General features: G+C 39.9%; 1 long non-coding RNA gene across 1 annotated transcript; it reads left to right on the forward strand.

The window, feature by feature from the left end:
• The first annotated feature begins 2,114 nt into the window (after nt 1–2,114).
• Nucleotides 2,115–10,125, forward strand: LOC123808810. The gene is made up of 3 exons (XR_006783834.1): nt 2,115–2,204; nt 9,164–9,222; nt 9,872–10,125. It is a non-coding gene; the product is annotated as an uncharacterized LOC123808810 (long non-coding RNA).
• Nucleotides 10,126–13,768: the final 3,643 nt, after the last annotated feature.

Here is a 13,768-nt window from a genome sequence, read left to right on the forward strand (position 1 = left end):
ATGCCAGTAAAATACTTAGTCTTGCAGAGCATACAGACATACAAATGCTGGTTTGATGTGTGTAGTATCAATATTGATTAAGAGTGTGACATGATTCAGAAGTAACTGAGAGTACCTTGATTCTTTTTTAGAGTGTTAGGTTTCTTTCACCCTCATACGTTTCAGTCTCTTCATAGCCAACGCTTAAATATTAGTTTATGGCAATGAAAATGTCTTTGTCGATTTCTCTTCTCCAGTTTCTTATCTAACTCTCCAACCAGTGGCACCCGTTCAAGTTAGTGTCACTGTAGCATCCCATGTTAGGATGAGATCCAGAATGCAGGATTAACAAGAAAATACTCCTTTCATGTTTTCAAGATTTATGTTCGCGAAGCCTAAAATTAATTACATCTCTGAACATTTGGATCCAATAATGCAGAGCATCACACAAATAATTTACCAGATTTTTAACGAATCTAAATAAAGTTTGATAAATATGGGAAAAACCAGACCAAGAATTTTTCTAAACTTGGTGTGTGTCTGTCTGTCTGTTATCTATTCATCTATCTAGTTTGCTGTAGCATTTTAAAGTAATAGGTTTATAGCCAAAAGTTTGTTATTTGTAGTATCCAGTTCCCTTTGCAATAAAAGAAAGTTAACTATTTAGCTCTGTAATGCATTCACTAAATGATACTTGTTACCTTGCCAATTTCTGTAGAAATACATTGTGGAAAAATAACTGTTATATGTACTAACAACCAACTGACACCACATTGCCCAAGGACAACTTTAGTGTTGGGTTCAAGGATTTAACATCCAGTAATAATATTTTTAAACCGTTGCTCTCTATTTAATAAAGGTAAGTAATTGGATTTTCTTCTGCATGAAAAAATGGGTGTCAGATAAATGCTATAAATCTGAAACAAGAAAAGTAAAAAAGAAATAGTAATTTATACTCCACAATGAAGTGTTTCACAATTTTTGTTTAACAAAACGTATTTTACTCTGCTTACACCTTGATCTATGGGACCCCACTGATTACAACGCTATAAATTATGTGAAGAGCTCTGCAGAAAATCATAAAAGGGCAGCGAGGGGGCCTTATATCATGATCCCTAAGACTCAACTAGGACTTTGATATTTAGTTTAAACACAACCATATATTTTTATTAATAATAAATAGAGCCACTTGTTTCAATTTCATAAGCCCAATGCACCAAACCTGGTGAGATTTCTATTACCCATGACCTGGATATTAATCCTTTGATTAAAAAAAAAAAAAAAGGTCTCCATTTTTCAAATCTTGACTTAGTGCTGAAACAAGGAGAAAGAACTTTCCCAGCTATTTTGGCACATTGAACTGGGAAATAAGGGTGACCATTCTTTGTTCATGAGAAGAGCTATTAAAAATGCTTTTGGTACAGGAAATACTTTTTGACTCCCCAGATATTAGAGGATATCTTCAGGAAACTCAGCAGATTAATTGCATGAGCCCTGGCTCAACTTTATTTAGAAGTAAAACATGTGCTTTAACACTTCTCCAAAAATATAAAATGCCTCTTTCAATATTTCATGATGTTGATATTTCTTTTTTGAGTATTTTTCTGTTGGCACAGGTCCTGATAGAATGGAGATTTTTTTTCTTTAAAAAAAAACTTTATTTTTTAGTCATGAGCCAAAAAGGAGATAAGAGTAGAATGTTGTTTAAATTTGCCTAGATTTTTCACACAAAACAGCAAGATTAAAACAATAATGTGTTATCTAAATTCACAAAGTGATAGATAGACCTCAGCACAGAAGTTTCTAAAATTTCAATTCATGTTGGTTTAATGGCTTTGTACAAGTTGATTTTCCATGTGTCTCTGAACAAGAAAACCCTGCATTCTTTGTTGGGTGGAGAATATTCCGCCTTTTGGTAGAATTTCCACAAAAGTCCAGAATGTCTCCTGTCTTCTCTAAAAGATCTTCCATAACACATATTGCCTTACACTTCCAACGGGAAAGTTACAACTTACATGCATTTTGCCAAAATTCAAGTCCCTTCCCTTTGGTTAAGACTTAAAATGATCACGTGACAAAAGTACATATTTCACAATTGCTACTCTAAGCCCAGGGCTAAACATTAGAGAGCGTGTGGTCAGGGTCAAGGGGAAGGCAATGGAAACTGAAGATCTCAACACTGCTTTTAAGAAGCATATTTTCCAACTGAGAAACTAGAAGTGACGGTAAGTAAATAAAAACCCATTTCTGAAGCCACATTTCAAGTGCAGATTTAGGTTATAGTGAGAAGAAGGAGGATGCAAAGCAGAGAAAGAATTGAGTTTGCACAACAGGGAGGTCCCCTGGAAGAAGTCAGGCTGAGGAAGGAGGCTAAGAGGAGTTGCGGAAGGAGGGGAAGAGCCCCGAGGAGCTGCAGGGGAGGCGCAGGGATGCGGGCAGTAGGTGTGGACACCGAGAACGCTGAGGCCGGCATGTTCTCTGTCTCCCGGGCTCTCTATTTCCCCACCCATTTCCTGTGCTCCCAGTAGCATTCAGGAAATACCTGGAAAAAATGGTGTGACTGTAGATTTGTGCTTATACATGTAAATTCTGCAGACCCTCATCTCGAGTACAGAAGTCAAAAATACGTATTTCAGAATTGCTTTTGGTCTTTCTCCTAGGTGAAGAATAATCCCATGATATCAATTCCTCTGAACCTCAGTTTCCTCATGTGTAAAAGGGAGATACTGATAGTAGAATTGTGAGAGTTAATTCATTTAATGCTCAGGAAGTACTGAGTTGAGCGCCTGGCACCTAAAAAGCACTCAACACATGCCCATTGTTAGTTTTATAATTATGGACTTCATTTCCAAGCATAGAGATACCCTGGGCAGCCTACATGATGATTTCAGAATTTCACCTGCAACATTCTGCACCATGAATGGAGTGAATGCAAAGGAGGAAGGAAGCATTTACTAACAGAAAGAGGGTGTGTTAACTTAGCCATGGTTTGCATAATTTGGGGTGTGATATCTAAGGACTGAAATTTCGTATTTCACCCCCTATCCACCTTCCTGAGTTACAATGACAGTGCTAAGTTATAACAAGAGCACAGGTCCTATGTCAGGGCCCTTGATGGGTGGCTCTATTCTGTGACATAATCTGAGATCCTGCTTGAAGATCCCGCAAAACTCATTCAAAGAACAGATGCAAAGCATAAACATGAACCACCTTATCAGCTAAGGTCATTTGCTTTCTAATGAAGAACAAATGTGGTACAAAAATGAAAATCTTCGTGTGTGAGAACGTACCTTACCACTCCTCATTTTAGCCTTTGTTTTCTTTTAAATTGGAAACTCGAAAGTTTCCACTGATGCATTTTTAAGAGCATTCACCTCACATTCTGAGATCCAGTGGCAGTGATTCCAATGCACTAGCCACAAGAATAATAAAGACATCTTTTAAAATGAGTCAACCTCCTGGGTTCTGGGACTCCATAGCTAGTGCTGGAACCTTTACTCAGCTCCCTGGTCTCCTATAGACACCAGCCCAAGAAGAGAAACGGGAAAGGTAGCATCTCAAACAAAATGCCTTTCGGTATGTTTGTCTTCATGGGTAATTTGTAACAAATCTGGAATACCTATTTTCTGCCAAATGAAACATTGCAAAATATGATTTTTTTGGAAGAACAGATCCTAATAAAAAGACTATAAAGAGGCTCGACTAGTTGAAAGAAATTATCTGTAGCCCTTTGGGTTTTATAATTCCTGCAAGGTCAGGTGCTCTTCCCCCAGGAAAGCTGGCTGGTACAGGGGAAATGGCAACCCGCTGAGAAAATCAAGAAGGAGGAAATTTTCAAAGCACTCAGCCAAGTTCTAGCTGTAAGATTGCCCTTTAGCCCAGCCGGGCTGTTTAGATAGCAACTCTACATTCCTCTAAAGGGAAAAACAACAAATTTGGAACATGAGGGTCCCTGCTCCACAGAATGTGAACCTGCTTTTAAGTAGAAAGAGTAAGAACAGATTGGGTGGTTCTCTTGTTTTTGTTAACCAAGAAAGTTGTTTTTTTTTTTTTTTTCAAAAACCCACGTACAGGAGGGACAAGAGAACTCAGGGAAGTAAAGGTGGGTTCTAACAAAAGATTGGAGTGCAAAGGAGAATTTTAAATGACACCTTTAGAGCCAAATCTGTTTTTTACCCGCTAATTAAAGGAATCAAAAATGTCATTGTGTATTTTCACTTGAGTCAGCAGAGATGAAAATGGCCATTCTCTAAATCCTGCTGCTGTTTCAATTTAGAGGGCAGGGACTTTGGTTATGTTGTGAATGGACAAGATACACAGTAGTGCTTCCCGAGCATAGGTCCACAATCTGCCTGCAATCCACGGCTGTCCGTGGCAAAATGAGGAAGACAGAAACAATGTTCAGAAAGCCAACTGCATGTAATTTAATACACTATCATTATGTATTCCCTACCTTTTGTGATATAAAAATGTCTCATCTTTAGGAAATGGTGGAGATGGTAAATGATAGTTTACTTTCTGTCCTAATGTCTTTAATGTATACAATTTGCATTCTATTTTAATATTGGCACTACATTTAATCTCCAAATCTATATTTTATCTTACTTAAAAATCTCAAGTGTCAAGAACCTTTCGGTATATAATTGATACCTCTGATTTACTATCATTTCGAATGGCTTAATTCACCAGGAAATCCATTTTCCTTTACCTGCTTTTCCGGTGAAACTGTAGCAAGTACATTTAGATAATATTGTCTGTCCATCATGTGTCTGGGGGGGCAGAAATCACTACCTGAGCCCGAACAAGCATAGAATCATGCAGTGACATTATGACCTTTGGTGGCTTTGAAAATTTAAGATGCTCCCAATGACCACTGAATCCAAAGATGATTTTCTTCTGAGATCTCCTTCCCTCCAGGGAAGATTTGGCAGATGCTCTTTCCTGAAGAGGCTCTCAGAACTGTTATTCTTCCAGCTTTCAAAAAATACTAGCAGGGGCAGAGAGCGACCCAGGAACCCAGAAGAGATGAGAGCCAGCTTTAACAAAGAGCTAAAAAGTGCCCCAGGGAACTCACGCTCAGTCAATAGATGCCTCGTCAGCCTGACACCCTGAGAGCAGGAAAGCTGGTAAAAGGGCTGGAGGTTGGAAATAGAATGTCAGGGGCTGACAGGTGTAAAATCTGATTGTCTGGTGTTCCTGTCGCAACTTATAATAATGTGAAAATGATGAAAGCCTGGAAAAAGAAAACAATGTCTAGTTATTGTGGTTATAAGCAAATGTAGGGAGTGGAATGCTAGAAATGGGCAAATTCAAAGCATCGTATTTCTTTCATTTGGCCAAGTAGTAAAATAAGGAAACATGTCCAGTACTTAGCCTGGGTGTGTGGTTTCTAGCTTGTGGACTTTTCTGTCAGGACTGTGGATAAGGCAGCACAAACTGGGCAGACGAAATTCAGCACTTGATGGTTTCAAGCCCCAAGAAGGGCCCAGAGAAGTGTCCAGCAACTGGGTTAGGGCCACGCAGCATCTGGTAGGAGTTAGGGCGTTGTCATCCATTTATCACTGCTCCAGTCTCCAGTGATGGAGGACACCCTGGGTCCAGTGTCTCAGAGTCCTCGAAACAGCATAAATCTTTTGGCACCCACAGATAAGTGAGGATGCTTCCCTCGCTGTCTCACAACTGTGGACAGTTCCCAGAGACATAAAGCTAATATAAATAATGTGCCTTATGGACAGCATAGTAGGAATTTTGTGTCAAAGGTCATATGTAATTCTCTCTGCTATTCATCTAAAAACACTATATTGAAAATACATCAGCTCCTGTGGTATGAGAAATGGCAAGACCTTCATTTATTTATATCCCAGGCATTATGGTTTGATTTTCCTAATGATAAACTAGACACCAAAGTTTTTGAGTTACAGTGTAATTGTCCCTAATATGATCCTGTAAAAGAAAATTATCCACATTCTGGGGATAAACCCATTTGTGAATTTAATAGTTTGGCTGATTTCCAATACTGTCGATTCAAGTGTTTGACCTGGAAATCAGTTTGTGGCAGGGAAGGGGATTTCTCATCTGTCTGACACCAGGAGTTCCTGCATTGTGTGACTGACTTTGGCAGTAGTGAAATGTTGGAAAATTCTAGATTCTTCTTCACTCATCAGGGATGCCACACCCCTGTGCCCCTGCTGCTGATTTAACCACAAGATAAAGGTTTGAGCACAAAATCAGGGGAAAGTATTAGACAAGGATGAAATATTCTGACTTAGCCCAGTTCCAGACTTTCTGATTTGTGCAGCTACCAGAGGTTGCTTAATATCTATGGACCTAAGGCTGTCCCAGTAGGGCACTGCAGTAAATATCCCTAAGTACTTCACAGCACTGAATTTCCATAATGCCGTAAAGCCTCAGACCCTTTCACTATTTTATCTTTTCTCCCTTGAAAGAAGGACAAGATCGTCACTAAAGACACTCCCAGATATGAGATTCCACCCTGTCTGACATCTAATTCAACTAACTTATAATGAGCCTTCTATATGCAATTTACTTTCACTTATGTCCCTATAAGATACTATTATTTGAATTTTACAGATTAATGAAAGCACTCATTCACAGAGAAGTTAGTTAGGGGAGCTGTACAAGGTCCTATATTCACATAGTAGCTGAGCAGGGATTCCAACTCAGGAGGGAATAATTTCAGACCCACGATGCAGTCTACCCCAGCAAAGCTACCTTAACTCTCACGGGAGTCATCAGGAGTTGATCTTTAGGCCTCTTTCTCCTTAAAAACTTCTGGGAGTCCCTGTGGCATGCATCACTCAGATTAGCAGATCAGCTCTCTTGACCTTCAAAGTTCTGTGCTCGAACCAGATTTCCATTTCGAAATTTCCTGGGTGGGAGCAGTGTGGTACTAAATTGTCTTAAAAGCTGAAATACCAAGTAGGTAAGGAGGATGCTATCCTAGAGGAAAATTCTAGTCCTCTGGACAATGGATGCCTCATGCCATGATTTATCCCCTTCTCTTACTCAGTATATATTTTTACCCATGTGAGTTTCTCAGACTATAAGAGTATCCTGTAAGGGACCCCTTCAAGGTAGTCATCGGTGGCATTCAGCAATCCAAGTTCCACAGCATAATCCAGAGGAGTGGGTGGGAGCTATGGAGTGCAATATTGGCGCCACCAGCCCTTCCAAATAAGCCAGAGTAGATATTCTCCCTCACTTCCCCATTCCACCTGTGTCCTTAGTGGTCTATAGATACACATTTCCATTATTTTCTTTTGCTGGTTGCCCAGCAGTAAATATTGACTCTCTCACAGCTGCATCCAAGGACATAGTCTTCCAGTTAAAATGTCATAGGTATAGTTTACCATTAACAGACATAACGACCGGGGAGGTTAAGAGTAATAATCTTTCAAAGTTATCACTGTGGTCTACTGATTTAAGAGTGTTCTTGTCACACTACATTTTTTTTTCTCTTTTGAGAACCACATCACAGGTGTTCTTGACTTTTGCACATATATTCAATTAGAACTTGCCAACAATTTTATTTAGTTTTCGTAAAGGGTCATCTGAAGTCTTTTCCGACGGCATCTCATCTGACACCTCTAGCAGAGGACCTAGTGATCTCCTGCAGCATTTCAGCATTATTTTGTTTGTCCTAACTTAAATGAGATTTATTTTCAAAAAGCAGATGGTGAGCTGTTGAAGACATTGACCTTGTCTTACACATCTCCCAAATCTCCCATATTATGTGTTCACTGAATGCTAATTGATTGCCTGAAGAATCCATCCTCATCTGACACTGTGTTTCTGCATAATACTGCCTAATTATCCATACTTCTTTATCAGAATGTCATGCTTTGATACAACTTAATGGGGATAGTTGGAGGAAGAGGTGGAGGTAGAGCAGTAAGAAGTAGAAGCCAGATAATTAAAATCATTTTGTCCAAAAATATCCTGCTACTTAGCTGCATTGGTGGGGCCAAAAAGTTTAGTTCATTGGACACTGAGTCCAATGAGGTTTCCATACCAACATGGTGAATTTTCCAGGGCTACTGGGACGTGTTGTCTAGTTTGGGACATCATCCCCATCATTAAAATGCATACTTTGCATCAGGAAGCCCAGTGCGTGGGATGGGACATAGACATCTACATGTGTAGCATGACCCTGGGTAATTTTGCAGAACCCCCATCTGAGAAACCCATCTCTAATCTCACCATCTATCCCTTGCTGTCTCTTACTTACTGTGTTCATTGTTTTCTCGAGGCCTAACTCCAACACATACATGTTGTATTCAGCAAGAATGTTTGTACATGGCCAAGGAACAATCATGTCTTTAAAAAAGTCTTTTATTACAGTAAAAATGACTCTAATTTAGCACTATTACAGCGATAACTACACCTGCAAGAATGCCTTGAAATTACAGGCCCTTTCCTGCTACGCATTCACAGCAAAACCCAGGGCCTAGAGAGTGACAATGCTCCGTGCCTGCTTTACAAGCTTTTGCTCAGCATTGAGAGCGAATTAGCATGCACTGATTTGATTTTGTTTCTGACATACTTTATAAAAGAAATGACAGCATCACATTCTCCAAAAGTGACAAGAGTCCAAAGAAAAATATTGCCCATTAATGAGTAGGATGCGATAACTTTGACCTAGCCTCACAGCTTTCAATGTTCCATTTATTCATAACTTCACCCTACATTACCTGCTCTGTTCTACCACAATTAGATTATTAAGTTCCTGAGGGCAGGGACAATGCCTATCTTACTCACTGTTTTACTCTAGACACCACCAGGTCTAGAACATTGTACAACAGATACTTAATAAAAGTTCAGAAAATGAGCCCTGGAGAAAAAACAACAGGAGATTTCAACTACCCATAGGAGACATTATCATAGAAGTGTGTCTTTTTATTATACTAGCCATCAACTTCTGTTGGTTACAAAGCAAGAAATAAAAGGCCATTCTTGCCTAAATGAGAAGGCAATACCCTAATTATATCATGGCACTTTTAAAGGACTGGACATTATACACAAAATACCTAGTATTGAACCTGGCACATGCTAGGTGCTCAATGAAAAAAACCTACTATAATTATCGCCACCATTATGAAAAATATTGGCCTTAATTAAAAGGAAATATTCAAGAAGTGACTTGCAACTTTATGTGGTTCCTCAGCCAGAGAAGCTGATTAAGGATGAAAATCCTCAGGAATGCCGCCTTTGAAGATGATACAGGTAAGGTTCGCGGGTATGTAATTACAAGGTTTTCTCCGAGTTAGGAGAACCTACAGTCCTCATTTTTAAATAAATCTGTTTCCCTATAAATCACACATGCTGAGACACTTTAAAAAACAATACATAATTTTGTGGCATTTCATAAGAAAATATATGTTTTAGAAAAAAGGAAGGAGATATATATATATATATATATATATATATATACACATGTATATATGTATATATACTCACTCATATGTGTGTATATGGTGTTCGTATTGGAAAAAGGAATTTTTTAATTGATATGATCAAGAGTGGTCTCTCTCAGTCTTTTTCATGTCCCAAATTTTTTAAAAGTGAAGTGTATAGTTGGAGACATACGCCCTGCCCATAAATCCCAATGCTCCAAATTTTAGACCAATATTACACTGCAATAAATTCCTGTTTACCACAATCCAGACCACTAGGATAGAAAAGTGCCACTATGGATTTTATGGGATTTTTGTAAATGCTGCCCTCCAGTTTTATGTTAAAAGTGAGGGAAGTAGTAAGTAGATACAACATTAAACTTTTGGTCAGAGGAAAACAGCTTCCAGGATATGTCAAGAATCAACAGACTATGCCCAAGTTTTCGTAACCGATGGTTATTAACTTTGTTTTCCCTTAGGGAGTACTCAGAGAACCTCATGAAAACCGTGCTTTTTTTCTGAAGAAATATGTTTTCACACATGCACATAAAATCTGGCATACAACTTCAGGGTGTTCACAACTCCTGGAGAAACTGAGTTAGAGGAAAAGCTTACACACAAATTATTTAGATTTCCAGTCAAGGTTGAGTGCTGTTTCAGGAGTCAAGCTATCCTTGCCAAATGCTACGTTTCCATTCAATGACTTTCTTGGTAAAAAGCCGGAACTGGAGCCCAGACGGGAGCAGGTATTCCAGTAATGGGACACCACTCTCTTGGAAACCATACAGATAAAGCTAAATACTCTGGCCTTTTCTTAGGGGTGATGTCCCATGACCTCTTTCTATCCTTGAAGATCCCAAGAACTCTCTCTTTATTAAATTGTGATAAGCAGAATTTTTCTTTAAAAATGTTCCTTAATTATCAGCCTGTCAATAATGCAATATATTAATTACAAGCATTTATCCCACTCCTAGTGTAGATCTGGCACTGTACTGGGTACTATGGTAGTCATACATGGCAGCATAAAAACAGGATCTTAGTCCTTGAAGAAGCTCAAAGTCATTTGAGAGTACTAAATAAACTTTGAAATGGGGACATAACTTATAAGAATAGAGCATGCACCAAACAAATCTTGAGATATTTGGCATTATTATATATGTCACTAGAGGAATATTAAGTATGGTTTAGATGCTAGGTGGGGTGTCATACCCAGGGACTTAATTACTAAGGCAGCTAGGGGCTCAGCCAAGTGTTGCCTGCCCACTGGTTTGCAACAGGAAAGAGCAGATTGGGAAGGTCTGGAACAAGGGTGGGAGGGGGAATCACTGCAGGGGCACACCCTTCTTCTCCTCTCCCTCTTCCTTGTTACAGTAGCTAACTCTGAAGTGTATGTGTGAGGCACTGTCGTAAGGCCTTTACATATATTACCCCGGGTGTTCCTTACAAACACGCTATGAGGGAGAGTCTACCTGCATTTTATCTGTATGAACACTGAGGCATGTTTCATTCCAGATTGCAGGGCCAGGAATGTGGAACACACAGGACACCACCCAGGCAGATCGGGCCCCAGAGGCCATACCTTTACCTCTGTATTACTCTGTTTCAGGGTCTGTTAGCACGCACTTTGAGCCAGACACAGTGCTTGACTCTGGGAAGACAGAGCTCAAAGCTGACATCCCACTGTGGGAAGGGGTGTTCCCAAGGGTGGTCACAGCAACATCTCCCATCCGGCATGCTCTAGGGCTATGTGATTTTGACATACTCCATCAATGATTGGGGTCTAATCTTTTCCCCGGAAACGTGGGGGAACTCTGTGACTGCTTTGACTAAAAGAAGAAGGAAAAAGTCCTGGAACTTCTGAATCCAGATCCTAAGAGGACCAGTATCTCTTGCCTTTCCCTCCTAGAATGCTCACTCTTGGGGCTTTCTCTATTACTTGCTGCCTTGCTGAGAGAAGTGCAAGACACACAGACAGAATATGTGTCAGTGCTCTAGCAGACAGACCCAGTTGAGCTCACAGCCAGCAGGCAACAGAGACGAGAATAAGTATCTTGTACGTTGGGGCCAGGACAGCCTTCAGATGACTCTGGCCCCAACTCTCACCTGACTACATCCAAATGACACACTAAGAAAGACCCCAAACTGAGCCCATCAACCCACAGAACCACGAGAGATAATAATAAGTGCTTGGTTGTTTTAAACCAGTAAATTTGGAGTGATTTATAGTCATACAAAACTAAAATATCCCCCTGCAAGAAGACGTATTGGGAGACATTAAGCAGTAATCAAATCTAACTTAGAAATATAGTATAAGTTACAATAAACATATAAGACTCTGAAAGCACAAAGCAGCTATGCCTATCTCAGACTTGGGGGTGGGAAGGACTCTGTAGAAGTGAAAACAGCTGAGAAAAAGAATGAGAGAAAAGGAAGGAGAAGTCAGGAAAAAGAGGAGGGGTGATGGCTACAGGGAGAGGGGTGGGGCAAAAAAGAGTGGGAAAGGAGAGAGAAGTTACTGCAAAGGAGTACAAGACAGAAAACAGCTCACTCTGGCACAGGCGAGGAGGTTGGCTTGGCTGGAGAAAAGAGTGTGGTATTTGTGAGTTTGTGGAGGGTTCGGGGGCTAATGAGTGAGAGGGATGCTGGGGCCTTGGGTGGCATGTTGAGGGTTTTAGACTTTATGCTGAAAGTAATCGGGAACCACTGAATTTCTATTAGGAGAGCCAATTGAGCATATGTGCAATGGGAAGGTAAGTCTAGTAGGCAGCAGTGTGCAATGGGTGACAGGAAAATGTAGCCACACTGAAGGAATGGCATTCTTTCAGAAGGTAGACCAGAAATACCAAAAGGAAAGAGGATGAATGAAACTGAAGATGCAGTTGTGAGGCTGTAAAGGGGGTGGATCAGAGACAAATTGAGGAGATGGAGACCCCACACTACCTGGGACTGATGACATGGAGAAATAAGTAAATGATGGAGTCATAGGTGAAACCCACTTTTCACGTTTGGGCAACAATTGGCTGGCACTGCTGTTCATCAAGACAAGCAGTAGAGACTAAGGAGACAGAAATGAGGGAAAATGCAAGGAATTAATTTTGCACATGGTGAGTTTATTATGTCTTTGTGGTATCTCGGTGGAGATGTCAAGCAGGTTGATAAACAGAACTCTTCTGAAGTTCAAGGCAGAAGTTGTCCCAGACATATAGAGCTGGGAGTCATCACAATGCAAGTGGCTGTTAAATTGCAGGAGTGACAAGGAACTCCTAGAGATAGTGTGTATAGTGCTCAAAATTTGTTAAGGAGTGACTGTTAGGAAAATCTGATAATCCAATGATTCCAAAGACATATATCGACACTTTAGTATTTCTGGTATCAGAATGCCTCTTCATATTGATGAAAGATTATAGTTTAATTGACCATGCTTTTTCTTAGTTACAAAAAAATAATGCTGTCTTATAATCAATGAGATCTTAATGAAATAGGATGGCACCTCAAAGCAACCTGGATCTAATCATTGTTTAGGAGAAGGCTATATTTATTTAATTTTTAAAAGTCTATAAAACATATTTTGAAGAACAGTCATGCAGGAAGTATGCCAGTGGGACAAAATAATCACATGACTCGAGTGACAAGTGTGAAAAACTGCTCCAAAAGTTTTAACAGCCGCAACAAAAAGAAGAATAGCTATTATTTACTGAGCACTATCAATCAGTGATTGTGCAGGTGTTCCACTAAGTATTTATGTTTATTAATTCATGTACTCTCACTTTGATTCAACGAGGAATACACTATTATTGGCCTGATTTACAGAGGAGAAAACTTCGGCCTAATGATATAACTCAAGTGTCAGTCCTGGCAAAGAAGTCTGCAACAGGAATCCATACTCATGTGACAGATCACGCAACGGAAGCACGGCCATGAAGAAATGTGGGACAGTCAATACCCACAGGTATTGGAGGATTGATAACCTGTAGAAGCAATGGGAGTTCTGTTAGCAAATGGCAGGGTCCTAGCCACAGGGCTGGACTTCGTGAGCAAGACACAAATACTCTGGAAAGGAAACTTCTAAGAATTACGACCTCTGTCCCAAGGAATATTGCACTTCGAGAAGTTTCTAGAATAAAAAATAAGAAAGAAGACCAAAGTGGTCATCCAGATGTATATATGATGGAAGTGAACAGGGTCTACTGGGGAAAGGCTTGGGGAATAATGAAAGAGTAATTGTTTAGAATACTCCATGCCAATAATCAGGAAGTGGCTTGGAACTCCTTAAAAGTTAGTCAACTCCAGGTTCAAATTGATCCTACAACTGGGGAAAGGACTGTCTTATAAGAGCAGATGAAAAAGTCACAGTTGTAAGAAATGAGAAGCCTCAG

This window comes from Phyllostomus hastatus, unplaced genomic scaffold (genome assembly GCF_019186645.2).
Source record: "Phyllostomus hastatus isolate PE091 unplaced genomic scaffold, TTU_PhHast_1.1 phas_scaffold_501, whole genome shotgun sequence".
Classification (NCBI taxonomy): domain Eukaryota; kingdom Metazoa; phylum Chordata; class Mammalia; order Chiroptera; family Phyllostomidae; genus Phyllostomus; species Phyllostomus hastatus.